This window comes from Ambystoma mexicanum, chromosome 3p (genome assembly GCF_040938575.1).
Source record: "Ambystoma mexicanum isolate Mex_15411 chromosome 3p, UKY_AmexF1_1, whole genome shotgun sequence".
Classification (NCBI taxonomy): Eukaryota; Metazoa; Chordata; class Amphibia; order Caudata; family Ambystomatidae; genus Ambystoma; species Ambystoma mexicanum.
Genome location: NC_090925.1, coordinates 15,373,762 through 15,390,008, shown reverse-complemented (window position 1 = coordinate 15,390,008; position 16,247 = coordinate 15,373,762).

The following is a 16,247-nucleotide window of genomic DNA, read 5'->3' as shown; positions in this document are numbered from 1 at the left end:
GCACTCATCGGGCTGACAAAATATCTCTAAATCTATGCTGCACTGTCCTTCCTCTACCGAGGGGATCCCAATGCGTATGTTTAACCAGTGTACAGCCTTTTCTTTCACTAGTTTCTATAGCACTACGACCACAAATGACGTCCCTTTCCCTTGGTCAAATAAAATGACGAGAAGCTACCTTACACACCACTATGACATTCATATCACTAACATAATCAAAAATAATTCATATAATCCAAAATTCTATCAATCTCAACCTCGATACAACCACCTATCATTTCAAAAACGATAACGCGCCACTGCGCTTTTCATGCACTGGTACACTCGCATGCTCTAGGGCATCCGGAGTCTCTCTTCACCAGCCTGCACTTCCTCGACAGGGTGCACCGCTGCTCCATGGAGTGTGGCAGAGAATTGAATTGATATTTTATTTATATCCCGCTCGTACACAAGTGTTTCAGAGCGCGGCAAGGGAGGGGAGGGGAACAGGGGAGAACAAAACGACGATCTTACTCGGCGCAGTGACATTGAGAACGCGCAAGTGCATAGGGGAGGGAGAGGGGTAAAACGCATGGAAGGGGGAAGAAGTGGAAAGTTCGGGGCTACGGAGAAACAGATAAATGATGATAATAATAAAGGCAACAAACTGGTAGTGCAGCTGGCAAGTGCTGGGTTTAAGGCAGCAGACAGGGTAGGTCTGGTAAGTGCAGGAAGAAAAGGGGGGTGACTGTATGTGTACAGATACAGACCCCAGTGCAAAGGGTGGCCCAGAGGCAGTGCAGGAGGGTGGCAGGATGAGCAGGTAACTGGGCCCGGAGGACAGAGCGTATCCAGGTGCACGGTGCCCAGAGAGAACTGATCAGCAGGGGAGAAGGGGGGCGAAGGCAGAAGCAAAAAGGAAGGGCTTGGGGTGCTTCCAGAGCCGGAGATGGCTCTCCTCAAGTTTCAGAGTGGCAGGGAGGCTGTTCCAGAGGGAGGCCCCAGCTTGTTTCTTACAAAAACAACTGACCCTGAGGGAGTTAGAGGAGCAAAGAGAGGGGAGGTATCTGTAGAGGGATAGCTGAAGGTATTTTGGACCCAGGCCCCAGAAAGCATTGTGGACAACGCAGAGGGTTTTGGATTTAATCCTTGCATTGACTGGGAGCCAAAGAAGAGGTTTCAGAGCTGGAGAGCTATGATGCCAAGGCTTGAGGCCAAGGACAAGTCTCGCAGTCCTGTTCTGGATTAGTTGCAGAAGGTGGAGAGCGAACCAAAGTTTGGGAGACAGTGAACTTCTGGAGGTAGAAGAGGAAAGGCAAAGTACCTCTGAGGAGATGCAGTAGGAAGTTTGACTTGACATCAGGGATGTGGGTGGAGAAGGAAAGTGGGGAGTCAAAAGATGACCCCGGGGTTCTTAGCCTGGCAGGTGGGGGGGTAGGAGGCGGGCCAAGGGAAGCCGGCCAGAGAGTGAGGGGAAAGGATGGTGAAGGTGTGCTGATGAGGATCTCTGTCTTGCTGGCATTCAGAAAAAAATAGTTGGCAGCACACCAATCGTGAATGGCAGGCAATCAGATATGAGAGAAGGAGAGGAGGTGGCTGAGGGCAGCCTGAACATGAGTTGAGTGTTGTCAACGTAGCACTTGAACATTGAGTAGAAAATGGCAATTCAGTGGCTGAGAGTTGCCAAGCATTGGTTGAAAAGCCAGGGCAAGAGGTTAGACCCCTGGGGAACACCACAGTTAGGGAGATAGATGACAGGAAGGACCCAAGTTGGACCTGGGAGGGTCGATCAGAGAGGAAAGAGGTCAGCCAGGCCAGAGCCTGAATGGTGATACCCAGGCTATCATGGAGATGGTTGATCTGGATGGTATGATTGACCGTGTCGAAGGCAGAAGAGAGATTGAGTAGGATGAGGACAGAGGGAATATTAGAGTCAAGGCTGGAGAGCAGATCTTCATGTATGTTCGGGAGAGCAGTTTCCATGCTTCTGGCAGCTCTGAAGCCAGACTGGTGGTCATGGAGACAGCCAACAGAATCGGAATGGAGGTTAAGCTGAGAGATGGCCAGCTTTTCCAGGAGTTTGCCCAGAAAGGGAGTAATGGAAATTGGGTGATAGTTAGCCGGACAAGAAGGCGCAGCTGTGGGTTTCTTGAGAAGAGGATGCACAATGGAGTGCTTCAGAGGGGAGGGGAAGAATCCTGAGGCAAAGGAGTGGTTGCAAAAATCAGCAAGGGCCGGAGTGAGGGTATCAATGTGGTCCGTGAGGGTTTTAGAGGAACAGGGATGAACCTGTTTTGATGAGGCTTTCATAGATCGGACTTGTCTAGCTACCTCATTGGGGAGAAAAGAGAAAGGACAAAAAAGAGGGTGGGGGTGGCTGAAGGAGGGTCAGCATGCACAGAGGAGAGGGTGGACAGGATGTCCTGGGTTTTTGAGATAAAGTGAGAGGCAAGGGGATTGCCAAGAGCCTCGGTGGCAACAGGAGGTGTTGTGACTGCAGCAGAGTTGGTCAGCTCCTTGCAGATTTTAAAGAGTTCGGCCGAGTTGTTAGATGCCGCAGAGACACGGGCTTGAATGTGGATCCTCTTCTTGAGGACAGAGTCGGTATTGCCTTTGGAGCAGGGACAGGCCGGTTTGTCAGAGGATGAATAAGAAGCCCGCCATTTCCTCTCAGCTGCCCAACACTTGCATTTAAGTGTAGCAAGGTCAGAGTCATACCAGGAATTGTACTTGGCTTTCAACTTCAAACAGATCCTCATGACAGGGGCAAGAGTGTCAGAAATAGAAGAGCAGAGCAGAGACAGGGCTGTGTCAGGATGTGAGTCAGCCAGAGGTGGAGGTGGACGGGGGGAGGGGGAGATGCGAGAAGGTGGCAGCGAAGGCCTCAACTGACACACGCTTCATGAGCCGGATGTCCGAGAAGGTAGGTGGCAATGTTGGGGTATGCTTGGCTTTTGGGGAAGAGAGGGAGAGATGAGAGAAGGGAATGATCGCACCAGGAGAGGAGTGGTCAGAGGGACGGAGAGGGGGAGGTCAGAGGAGACCAAGACATTGAGTGTGTGCCCTGCAGAATGAGTTGTGCCAGTGGGGTGGATGGAAAAGGAGAGAGTCGCAGAGGTCACGGAACAGTACAGAGCAGGAACAGGAAGAGTCTAGGTGGATATTGAGGCTACCAAGGAGGAGGAGTTGAGTGGTTGAAGCCAGGAGGAAGGAGGAGAGGTCCGCCCACTCAGAGAGAAATTAGGTGATGTGACCAGGAGGCCGGTATAGAGTAGCCACAGTAAGAGAGTGGCTAGGTGAGGGAGAGCCTGCAGGCAAGGCATTCAAAAGAGGAGTAAATCTGAGTCTGAATGATAGAGGCAGGAATCCACTCAGGAAAGATCAGGGCTACACCCCCACCGGACCTAGAGGATCTTGTAGCCATCAGGGAGGAGAGTGTCAAAGCTTGTGACAGAGCTGGCTGTGAACCATGTCTCGGTAAGACCAAGGATATCAAGGTCAAGTTCTTCAAGGATGTGGCAGATGTCAGAGGAGTGTTTGACAGCAGAGCGATAGTTGAGAGTGGCAAGATGAAGAAGGTTGCCAGCCTTAAAGACCTGTGTAAGGAGGGTTACAAATCAGAGGTATGCTCTGTGGAGGAGAAGGAGCCTGAGGTGGGGCAGAGGAGGAAAGAGTAGGCACGGTAGCCAGGGGTGAGGGGGGTGGGGGCGAGAGGTCACCAGGAGATGAAAGGAAATTGATGATGCGAGGGAAGCTCCCATCAAAGCGGAGGAGATTGGCCTGAGGGTTTTGGACCATGACAGTGCCATTAAGGTAGACATTAATAATGACTTTAGAGGAGTCGAAGGAAGCCATGAGAACTTCCCAGCGTGTGCCACCATTAATGGGAGAGGAGGAGACAGGACAGAGCACAGAGATCATATGAAGAGTCCATATAACTGGGAAGGAACAGCAAAGAGGATGTCTGTAAATGTGTGTGTCTGGAGGAAGCGCTGGAATAGGTGTCAGCGATAGGGAGACCAGGGTTTGATGCCAGGATATCCTTTTTGAACTTCTTCCTACCAGACTTAGCAAGAAGGGAAGGATAGTCAATGGAGAAGCAGTTGGAAAAGATAGGAGAAACAGAAAGTGCCATGGCAGTGGAAGTAAGGAAAGGTAGGAGAAGCAGTGGGGCGAAGTCAGGAGTGGAACAAAGAGAGCGGTGTAGTCCCTGGGCCGGCAAGTTACAGATAAGCAACAGTTACAAGCATAGTGTAGAGCAAGTTTGCAAAAACAGCAAGATTTGACTTTAAAGCAGAAGGCAAAAACAGCAAGATTTGAATTTCTGATGGGTTCAGATGTTAGCAAGTGCCAAGAAGCGAAATGCAAATCAGAATGTAAACATTGGCGAAACAGCCAGAAGAAAGTCATAAAACGGGGCAGGAGTGAGTATGGAAGGAGGGAACTAGCCCATAGTTCAAGAGGAGACAGTGTCAAGGCAGTCCGGATTTCATAAAAGAGTGAGGTGGCAGCATCATTGAAGTTAAGGCGTTAGGGAACAGAGAGGACCCCAAGTAGCGTTCTGGAAGCAGACAGGGGCCTTCGATGTGGGCCTTATTTGCTGGTGCCGGCTCCAGCCTCCAGGAGACCCTGATTGGGTAAAGTGTAACTCACTGCCCAATGAGAATCGGCCAGGCTGCAGGCACAGGGAAGAGCCAGCAGATGGTTAGAATAGAGCAGCCATCTTTGAGGAGTTAACAATGAAGGACTCAAACAAGGCTTCAAAGCCACAAAAGCACTGTGCCACACACAGAGCCACAAATTCAAGGCTGTATTAATCAGGGCAACACAGCCGTGTGTTGAAAAGGTACCACAATGATTCTGGATGCTTGTGTTTGGCGGGGAGGAAGGGCAATACATTTCAAAATTTTCAAAAATAAATCAAAGTAGTTCCAGCACGTAAGGAAAATACAGACAGGGTGGCAGAAATAACACAGAGTGAGCCATGAGGCCCCTACCTTAGGTGAAGCTGGTAGGAAGCCCCACACCTCTGCAGCTTCGTCGAGTGGAAAAGAGAGAACACTCGCAGGCCTCCAAGAAGTCTCGATATCTCGCTGGGGTCCCCAAGTGTAGACCAGGGGTATGCAGGGGCGGTCCAATAAAAGTACAATAGTAATCCAAAAGAAGAGCACACCGTGCACAAAAAAATAAACAGCTTTATTAAACAGTCAACTGGGAGAACAAACACATCTGTGGACAGGAACTGTAATACATTCTCAACTCTGCCCAAAAGGGCCACAATATTTATACAAGGAAATCTCATTTTAGCATAATTTGTCAATAGTTACAATTTTGAGAATGTGTTGATACACAAATGGTGGTTCGTCACGGGACCCCCATAGGTTCATATACATTACATATTTTGATTGGATAAAAAACATTCCTGGAACATCACCCTCAACACCCCTTCATGACGTTGTGACCCTTACACATCTGTCCCCCTCAATTGCATTGTTATCTGCTGACCTACAAAAACTGTGGCATGCCATTGGTGGCCATCCGTTAAGGTACAAGTTGATAAACCCCTCAATGTGGATTGGACCCCTTAGTTGGAGACCGCGTGAGCCACACCATCCCACCAAATCATCCACTGGAATTAGCAACAGGGTCAGGGGTGGGGTTACAGCCTCTGCAACACCATATCCCTGCCCCATGATTGGTTCTCCACTTCTCAACCCCCCTCCCACCGCATCTGTTTGCTCCTTGTCTCCTGTCTTGCATTGTGCCAGCTCTAGATAGAAATAAGTGTGCAGGACATTGTTGGTGACGCCAATTTTCTTGTATTTAATCCTCTTTTACTATTGTACTCGCTGCCTGGGCCCTTGGTACCAGCCTAACGATCTTGCAAATTATTGTGTGGGTCTGCAGCTGGTATTCGGCTGCAGTTCTCTTCCCATGAGAAACTTTTCCTTCTGCAACAATTAATTCGCTATCTTGGGCTCCTTGGTGTCTCATCCTTGGATAGCTGAATGAGTTACCATTTCTGCAAGTGTCAGCAAAACCCAAATTTCACACTGAGCTGTGTCCTTTCAAAACAACTCAACAATGGCTTCTATCTTGTCTGCCATGGGCCTACTAAAATATGTCCAAAGTGTTATTCAATAATCTACCTAGCCCTTAACCTTATCACACTTCTAAATTACGTTTAAACAAACTATAAAAATATTGCACTTCCTGCATGTGTACTTTTTGTCGCTGCAGCCTTGGTTACCTAACCCTAATTACCTACTAATTAAAACTACAAATAAATTCTGTGTTACGCGTGTCCTTCCCTGCACACCGCCCTATTCCCTAACGTGTGGCGCACTGAGTGTAATATAGGTTTGATCTACGTGCACTGTGTTGTGACCTCAGCAGTGGTTAGTACTCTGCGTTGTGTGTCGTGAGGTCGCCCTTCACGTTTCTTTTGGCGTTAGTGTTACTACTTTATCTTCTATGTGCGCCTCCACCTCCCTTGTGAGCGTTGGATTTGCATATTCAACCAGGTTCTCTGCTGTTCCGTAAAAGAACCAGGCAGGCCTGAGGGCAGTATTGAACTTGTCCCCTTCAAACTACTTTTTCATCCAAGAAAAGTTCAAGATCATCAACCCCCAGCCCTCATTTGGACCTTATTGCGGCCAGAGGCTTTGGATTTGCAAGAGGCATATCTGCACGTGCATATTTGCGACCCTAATCAGTGCGGCCTGGGCTCATCACCCAAGCTTTAACCAAACGGATTACTACTGTACATTTGTTTTTCCATATCTGGATGACAAGCCAATCAGGGCAGAATATTGCACCCTTACAATGATCCAGCCTGCAACTTTTTCTGGATCTGTTTGTTCAACCTTGGCCTGTCGGGTAGTGTAAAGAAATCAACCCTGGTTCCCACTCAGCAACTGGAGTGCTTCAGGTTTTTCTGGGATTTGGCGGTATGCAGAAGTTACCTGACATAGTAAAAGATAAGGGACATTGTGGTGACAGTGACCCTCTTCTCCCAAAAAGCATAATGAGCATGATTATGCCAACTCCTGATGTGTATTGTAGTGCCTTTTGTCCTGGCAGTGCCCATGGCCAGACTCTGAATCCACTGCATACAACTTAACGGCACATTGGTTCAGTTGACAGATGCTCAGAACGATCTGGTACCCACACTAGGAGGACTTCTGTTGGCGGCAGCGTTGTAACACAACATGCACGGGCACCCTCTGCGGGACCAGCTGAGGGCATGCAACCTCTTCCAAGCAGCATATGCAATGCCACAGACTGCTGGGCCACCCTGCAACACCATGCATGCACAGTGTGCGACTGCTGGGCCACCCTGCAACACCATGCATGCACAGTGTGCATAGTGATCATGCTGCTTCCAGGCTGTGCTTATCGCTGCACTAGGTCAAAGATCGTAGTACACTTTTGAATCAAACTTTACATCTTTTGCCTAGCGTAGCAACTATGGGGGCAGTGTTTGGCCCCAGCACCTAAATGGTCTAGCTCTCCCTGTGCACATTCCAGTGTGCAGGCAGCTTTTGGTGACCGGAAGGCTGGTAGTTCCTGAGGGAGGCGAAGGAGCAGTGTACACAATTCAAGGTCAGCGGTGAAAGGTTAATATGTTTAGTGGAGGGGCATTAACATCTCACACAAATTACTGCATGCCAGAGGTTTATCCCTCCTCCACACTGGAGACATTGTTTAAATGTTGTGAAACAGTGGACATTTTTAGAAATATGGGGTAAAAAGCCATACAACGTACAACTGGTTCTCTGGGGTAACACATGAAACAATCTGTATATGCCGTTAGTACACAGGACCATTTTGCAACATTTTCATGATGCCTAAATCTCTTTCACGTTAAGCTGCATCCGCAATCTATGTAAATAAAGGTCATGGTAACGAAGCTGCAGCCATAATATATGGCAGTGAAGGTCTGGGTAAAGAAGCTGTAGCCACAATCGATGTAAGTAAAGGTCATGGTAAAGAAGCTGCAGCCACAATCTATGTAAAAAAAGGTCATGGTAACGAAGCTGCAGCCACAATATATGGCAGTAAAGGTCACAGTAAAGAAGCTGCAGCCACAATCTATGTAAGTAAAGGTCACGGTAAAGAAGCTGCAGCCACAATCTATGTAAATAAAGGGCATGGCAACGAAGCTGCAGCCGCAATATATGTCAGTAAAGGTCACAGTAAAGAAGCTGCAGCCACAATCTATTTAAGTAAAGGTCACGGTAAAGAAGCTGCAGCCACAATCTATGTAAGTAAAGGCCACGGTAAAGAAGCTGTAGCCGCAAACTATTTAAGTAAAGGTCACGGTAAAGAAGCTGCAGCCACAATATATGTAAATAAAGGTCATGGTAACAAAGCTGCAGCCACACTATAGGGCAGTAAAGGTCACGGTAAAGAAGCTACAGCCACAATCTATGTAAGTAAAGGTCATGGTAAAGAAGCTGCAGCCACAAACTATTTAAGTAAAGGTCACGGTAAAGAAGCTGCAGCCACAATATATGTAAATAAAGGTCATGGTAACAAAGCTGCAGCCACAATCTATGGCAGTAAAGATCATGGTAAAGAAGCTGCAGCCACAATCTAAGTAAAGATCACGGTAAAGAAGCTGCAGCCGCAATCTATGTAAGTAAAGGTCACGGTAAAGAAGCTGCAGCCACAATATATGTAAATAAAGGTCATGGTAACAAAGCTGCAGCCACAATATATGGCAGTAAAGGTCACGGTAAAGAAGCTGCAGCCACAATCTATGTAAGTAAAGGTCACGGTAAAGAAGCTGCAGCCGCAATCTATGTAAGTAAAGGTCACAGTAAAGAAGCTGCAGCCACAATCTGTCAGTAAAGGTCACGAAATCCCTTCCATCAAGTTGCAATCACAATCAATTGCCCTTCCTCCCCGCCAAACACAAGCAGTAACTCGTCACTCAAGTGCACATATATCAGTCACTCAAATGCTTGTTCAGACACACAACCATTTACAGGTGCACACTGTGACCGGGTCTGTAGTCTGACCCTGTCAAGAGGAGATGGAGACCCTTCTCAGCCTGGGGTGAGAGGCCTACCAGAGTCGAAGCTAGAGCCAGTTCTACTCAATGGTAGGAGTTAGGAGGGCCCCAGTTACTGTCCCCTCTTTAAGTGCCAATACGGGTGAGGACAGTACCACAGATTATTACCCCATACCTGCCTCTCCATACCATGATGCTGGGCAAGTCTTTTCTGCTTCTTTGAGAGAACTATGACTACCAAGATGCACAGCAGTAAACAAGCAGATGCGCTGCAGGATAATAAAGACATCGCACTGGTACAAATGAACAAACCAGAAGACTATCCAAATTTGCCGACCCCCCATGTACACGAGCCTGTGGAGCAGTCCACACAGCATTTTGTTCATTGTGGTGCTCCCATACAAACCGGGCCAAAGACATTTGATGCGCAGGCTGCTCAGCACTTGACCCACGCGGCTCTCCAGATGAACTGGAACTAGAGACCATGAATACTCACAGGAGGAACTCAGAGTCGGCCTCATGCCATACTGAGATATGGAATTCCCCAGCAGGCAGGAACTGCTGTCACAGTGGCTGCAATGTCCTGCCCGCGACAAAGGGCTAGAGCTCGGGCCCCCTTTTGTGACCCCTCCTGGGCTGTGAAGAGCAAGCAGGATTGGCCAGGGAACCAGAAGTGGGCAAGAGGGGGGTGGTGATATAAGGAGGGGACAGGAAATCAAAAGGCATGGTTTGTTTAGAGGGAGCCAGAGGAGGTGGAGCTGGCTGGAAAGATGGATTTCTGAACTCTGACCTGGTGGGCAGAGGTTCAGGAGGCCAGCCTAGTTTCTTGGAACAGAGTAACCTTCTGGACAAGCCAGACCAATCAAGGTAGCTTGGTGGCAGTCAAGACTAGGTCTCAGGAGGAGTGACGGTGACTGAAGGACCTCAATAAGCACACAAAGTAAAGGACACTTACAAATTACTCCTAGTCAGGTGTAGATATATTAAAAATACATATACATTTATTTCAAAGCCTTTGAGTTTCAGCACACAAATCAATTCACAGTAATACTATTAAGCCAAAACAATCCTAAGCAACATAATCACATTTTACTGCTGAACATCTGCCAGTAAGCGGAAGCCGACCCGGAACGAGAAGGCCTGTTGTGTGCCTGTTTGCGCACTGCGTGCCCCAGCGCTAACAAGTAACTTTTATATCAGCACTCCGAACTGCTATCCACAGAGCTCTACACTGGACCAGCCGAATCGCATGTTATACAATGGACCATGATAATTCATGCTGTGGGTTTGTTATATCACATAGTCTCCTTATACCCAGTAAGTTTTAAAGATTCTGTTGTCATTAGCATTTTCAAACGGCACTCGTTGTCCTCACATGATATTCACTGTAGGTTTACATCACCCCGCGAAGACTACGTGTCATTTGTCTTGATCTGCATTGTATTTAATTTCAATTGTGGTCGCTCGCCCCCACCAAGATATTGGAACATCTGTCTTGATTTGCACTGTACTTAATTGCTCTATTGTGTGTCCCCGTCACTGCTAAGATTATATATCTTGATCAGCATAGCACTAGTGTTTTTACACTGCATCAGCGTTCTGCAATCATCGCCAATCACTGTTAGCAACAAGGAATCCCTCTTTCTTTTGCAAATGTTTAGTGGAACTGTTAGCTACGCTTAACCTTATAGCAACTAGCACTCCCCACTGCTCGCCCTTTCAACCTTTCCATCAATATTGTATGCTAAACCCACTCAGCTACCCACACTGCTCTGCCAGCTAACTTACTTACTTATTCATTTGATTACCATTGCACCATGCACTGGCTCCACCAGATGCACATCTTATGTCTTCTATTTGTCACCTTCATGTTAACCAAATGGTTCACTGCGGATTTTGGTACCAACTTTAGGTACGCCTACTCGGTAGACTCAACTCAGAAGCCCTATCTTCTGCTCTCAATTCATCAGACCTACCGCATTATCCAACATGTGCATAACCACATAGTGCATAACTACTCGACTGAACCTGGACCTACCATGACCTGTACCAACCCCTACTTAAACGCTCCTGCCCTGTGGCTCGAGCACTTTGCAGCCAAACCTATGCCCAACCCACCATGCACATTACAAATGAGGAACTCAAGACTAGGCTCTAGACTAAATCACAAAACTCGATGTACACACACTCCCCCTAGCGACCAAATTTACACCCCACCAGGAATATGACTTCTCAGAACCCACAGACACTACTTCTCCCTCCTCTACCACCCAAATAAACAGCCACCCTACCCTGAAAGACACACAAATGAAAGGTGCCTTAATTAACGCCAGATCTATCCTAGCTCACGCTCTTGACATTGCAGACTTTTGACATTATCAGATGTGATAGAGGTTCCTGCCAATCCAAGGGTGGGGGTATCGCATTTGTTTTTAAAAAATCCATTGAACTTAGAACATCCCCTAATTTGCAGATCCCCTCTGCAGAGTTACTCTCCGTCAAACTTCCACTATCACCAAACCAAACTGCTACAATGCACCTTATTCACAGACCACCAGGACCCATCTCCTCCTTTTTAGAGGATATATCATCTATTCTAGCTGCAAATACTAAGCCTAAGTCTCAGATCATATTACTTGGTGACCTTAATTTGGGATACCTAGATCCAAATGACCACAAAGCCGCTGACCTGGCTAACTCCTTATCAGACTTTGGTTTCTCCCACCATATTCAAGAGCCCACACACATCAAAGGGGGAACCCTTGACTGGCTTACCGCTCTTAACTGTACCATTAACTAGGTGATTGTGATACCATGCATCTGGTCTGACCACCATAAGATTACCTTTGCTATCAAAGCCAACCCTCATAGCCCCAAACCTAGTATTGCACCGTCTATACACACTTGCAACAAAAAGGACATAGCTAAGGAGAAGTTGCTCCCACTCATCCTCCCCACTCTTAATAACGCCTCAGCTTCCTCCTCCCATCCCACGGTCTTAGTAGACATCTACTACCAAACTATTTTAAAACCATTGGACGCCATAGCCCCACTCAAACTACATAAACCAAAGCCTCAGGCGCATCTTAATTCATGGTTTACACCACATCTACGCAACTTACGGAAATCCAAAAGAAATGCTGAGGCACAATGGAAAGGTCTACCAACTGAAGCTAACAAAAATACCTTGACTATCGCTTCATCCAACTACAAAGAAGCAAGCTTCTTAGCAAAAAAAGAGGTATACAATAAACGCATCCTTCAGGCTGAATCTAACACGAAAGAGCTCTTCAAGATCCTCAAAGAACTAGAATCTCCCATAGCCACTTCTAACAAGTGCAACACTGACACCACATAGTGCAATAATATCCAAAAAGCGCTACTTGATCAAATTAACAGTAACAAATGCAGCTTATCTGCTGTCCTACTGGCTAACCCTGATACTAATAAGTTACAAGGACCTAAACACTCCTTCAAACCATTCCGCTTCTCTATCGGGGAAGTGGAAAAGATCATTAATAAGATTAAACCGTCCAATTGTCAAGGTGACTCCTGCCCTGCACCTATCATCAAGGAAGCAGCCCACGACCTAGCCCCTTTCATTACCACATTAATGAATGCTTCATTCAAATCTGGTACTGTCCACAATAACCTTTAAAGATGCTTGGGTCACCCCCTAATCAAAAAACCTAACCTTGATCCTGATACCGCGTCAAACTACAGACCCATTACCACAGTGCCATTTCTTCTGAAAATTCTCGACCGAGCTGCATACCTACAAATTCAGGCCCTTCTTGAAGATAACAAACTCTTGGATCTTCGTCAATCAGGTTTCTGACCAAGACACGCAACGGAAACTGCAGTAATAGATCTAAAAACGCAAATTGAGGACCTAAAAGACAAGGGTGAACTGGCCCTCCTTCTCCTGCTTGACCTCTCGGCAGCTTTTGATTTGGTCAATCACCAAACACTATGCCATCACCTGGAAATTGCTGCCCACTTCTCAGATGAAGCAACATCATGGATTAGATCCTTCCTGGCAAATAGAACGATGAGGGTATTCTCCCCATCCGCTTCTGCCGAACCTAAGCCAGTCCTATGTGGGGTCCCGCAAGGGTCCTGTGTCTCCCCCACACTATACAATGTATTTACGAAGCCACTCTTTGACATCTTGGATTCGATGGGTGTCACCTACATGAACTATGCAGATGACACCCAGATACTTATCCCTATCACTGGTGACTACGAGATCAACTCAAAAGCACTCAATCAAGTCTACACAGTCATTCAAGTTTAGATGGCACATCATGAGCTTTGCTTGAACGATGATAAGACTGAGTTACTTATCCTAGGCTCACATATCAGACTAAACAAATTGGGCGCAGCGTTCAAATCGTTCATCATTGATGGGAACTCCATCAAGGTGACCAATGACACAAAAACTCTCGGTATCTATCTAGACTCCACCCGATCACTTCGACAAACCATGTAAGCTCATAACAGCATGCAGACCCTTCCTCACAACCAATAACTGCATCATCATGGCCAGAACACTTATAATGTCAACAATTGACCATTGTAATGCTCTTTACCTTGGGACCAGCCGAAGAAACATTAACAAACTTCTGGTTGCCCAGAATAATGCCATTAGGGCTGCGCTCAACTTTCCTAGGAAACTTCACGTTTCAGACACCAGACTGAGCCTTCACCCTTGCCATCACACACAAGTGCCAAGCTAACATCGCCTCGGAATACCTAGCCAAACGCTTCAGGATCCACACGTGGGACCAGTTTCCCAGTACTCCTGGCCTTACTTTGGAATACTCTCCCTAGCACACTCAGAGACGAGCCTTCCTTCCCTGCCTTCAAATGCAAAACCAATAAATGGCTCTTCGGGCAGGATCTAGCGGCATCCCGGTCATAGTGCTAAACTGATTATGATTTCTGCTTATCTAACTCCGCACTTTTTGACTGTAAACATTGGTACCCTTAATCTCTGCAATATTTGTACAATGTAAGAAAGACGTGATATATGTAACTATGTACTACGTAAGCAATGCGCCCAGATGCCCCCGGGCCAGCCACGCAATACAAATAAAATAAATACAAATACAAATCCTATCTAAATACATATAGACAAGGCCAATGGGGTCTAAAGGGATAATGCACGAAATGGGTCCACAACCTTTCAGGTTTCTATGTGGGTAACATAGTAAATGTTTTCTTTTGCCTAAAAAGATTTCAAAAGATTGCATCATGTGGTAATGCGGTGATGTCCTAGAAAGTGGATATAGCTTTCGTTTGTTTGTGTCTCTCTTATTCCTCTTTTAATGTGAATGTAAATGTATAAGTAATTGCTTGTGAAATGGGATTTGTTCATGTTTTTCTTAGGGTATATATTTTTGTAAAGGTTTGAATAAACCAAAACAAATTAATTTTAAAAAAAACCTAAAAGGGGAAGGAAACATGCAGTGCAAATAGTCTTTAGCCCCTTCTGCATCCAACACACTCCTATCTAAGAGGCAGTCCAATCCCTAAGAAGAGTGGAGCCTAATGCTCAAATGTACATGCAATGTAAGCGCACGCGGTAGTTCAAATGGGCAAAGCAGGGTCTCTTCAAGGGTCTGTAGCAACTCAGGAAGGTGGGTGAGGCGAAGAAGAATAGGTTCCCACTATTCGAGCAGGGATTTCACTTGAGGACAGAGTCGATTCCAAGAGTTGGGAATAGGTCACTAGTTCACACTAGCAGTGGAAAGGAGATGGGCCCTCAGGGCCACTCGTGCATAAAAATGGATGCAGGTGCTAGAGGCCACCGATTAGGGTTGCGATTACTCTCCATCCCCCGGCGCACTCCACACCAAACTTGGGCAGTCGAGTCCACTTTGGTTGCAGGTTCAAGTGCGACTTTTTGACGGCTCTGCGGCTTTCAGTGACAAAGATACAGCGATGATTCCCAAATGGGACATTTGGGATTTCTCCGCTCCTGGTGGATGAATCAGGCCAGTTTCACTGCAGCAGGCTTCAGGGCCAAGAGGGGTACAAATGCAGCGCACCTGCAAAGTTCATCACCACGGCTGGGCGACACGGTCACCGCGTATGCTTTGGTTCTGGCGCACTCGTCTCACTTCAGACCTGCGAAAGCCAAGTGTACGAAATTTGATGCAAGGGTGCCATGAACACAGAGCTAGCGATATACCAAGTTTCGAGGGCCTCCTTGAAACGGCGCTGGAGACAGAGCAAAGGTCCTGTGTAAACTGGTCAGCCCACTGGTTGGCCCAGAGACACTTGCAGGGTTTTATGAAGGTGCCGACAATAGTTGGTCCCACTATTCTAATGGGTTGAAGCGTCTTCGCAGACCTTCTAGGACGACCAAATGCAGAGGGGTCCCACGGGACGACAGTGGACTCAGGGTGCCAATCCTTGAAGCGGGTCACCAGCAGTTCCTCGACTCGGCATCTTAGCTTCAGGATACTTGGATCCTATCCTTCGTTCAGTGAGAACTCCAGAGATCGACATGGTATGGGTGTTTGGGGGCTTCTCTTATCCAGAGTCTCCTTCGTGCCAAAACGAAGAGGACCCAATGGGAGATCTCCTCACATACAGCCACACCATATGTGGACCAATCACGGACCACGTTGGTCCCAGGCAGTCACAGCACTCCAGACTCTCTGGCACCCAGAATGTGTATTGGGGACAGACGCCCCAGCCCACATCCTGGAGGCACACACACAAGGCATGCAGAAGCCCGCTAAAGCTTGGCGTTTCACAGGAGAATACATGCCCAAATAAGGACTGACCCGGGTCAGCTCGATCTGGGGAAGGCAAAGGGACAAACCTATTCGTGCCAAATGCGGTAATCGCGGTTTACCTATCAGGAAAGGGTTAAAAATACATGAAAAGATAAGTTGGCACCAGTCCTGTCCGTGACACATCTGCACATCGCCTAAGTATCTAGGGCCTTTGGAAATGACTAAGAGACCCAAGTGTACTGTACTGGAAGGTACATTATACACTTGCTACATGTTGCAGAAAAGTTGAAACATTGGAAAAGGACTAAGGGAAACAAAGTCTCCCAGTACTGACTGTCTTAAGCGCATGTCATTTTCCCCATGAAAAGTGAGCGAAAGCCCAGAGGAGTGCAGCAGAAGGCTGGGCTCCCCTGGTAAAGTTAGACTATGGTGTTAAACAGCAGCCGAAAGTTGTGGGGTACACAACTGGAGGGAAAATGACACATAAAATGGAAATCTTT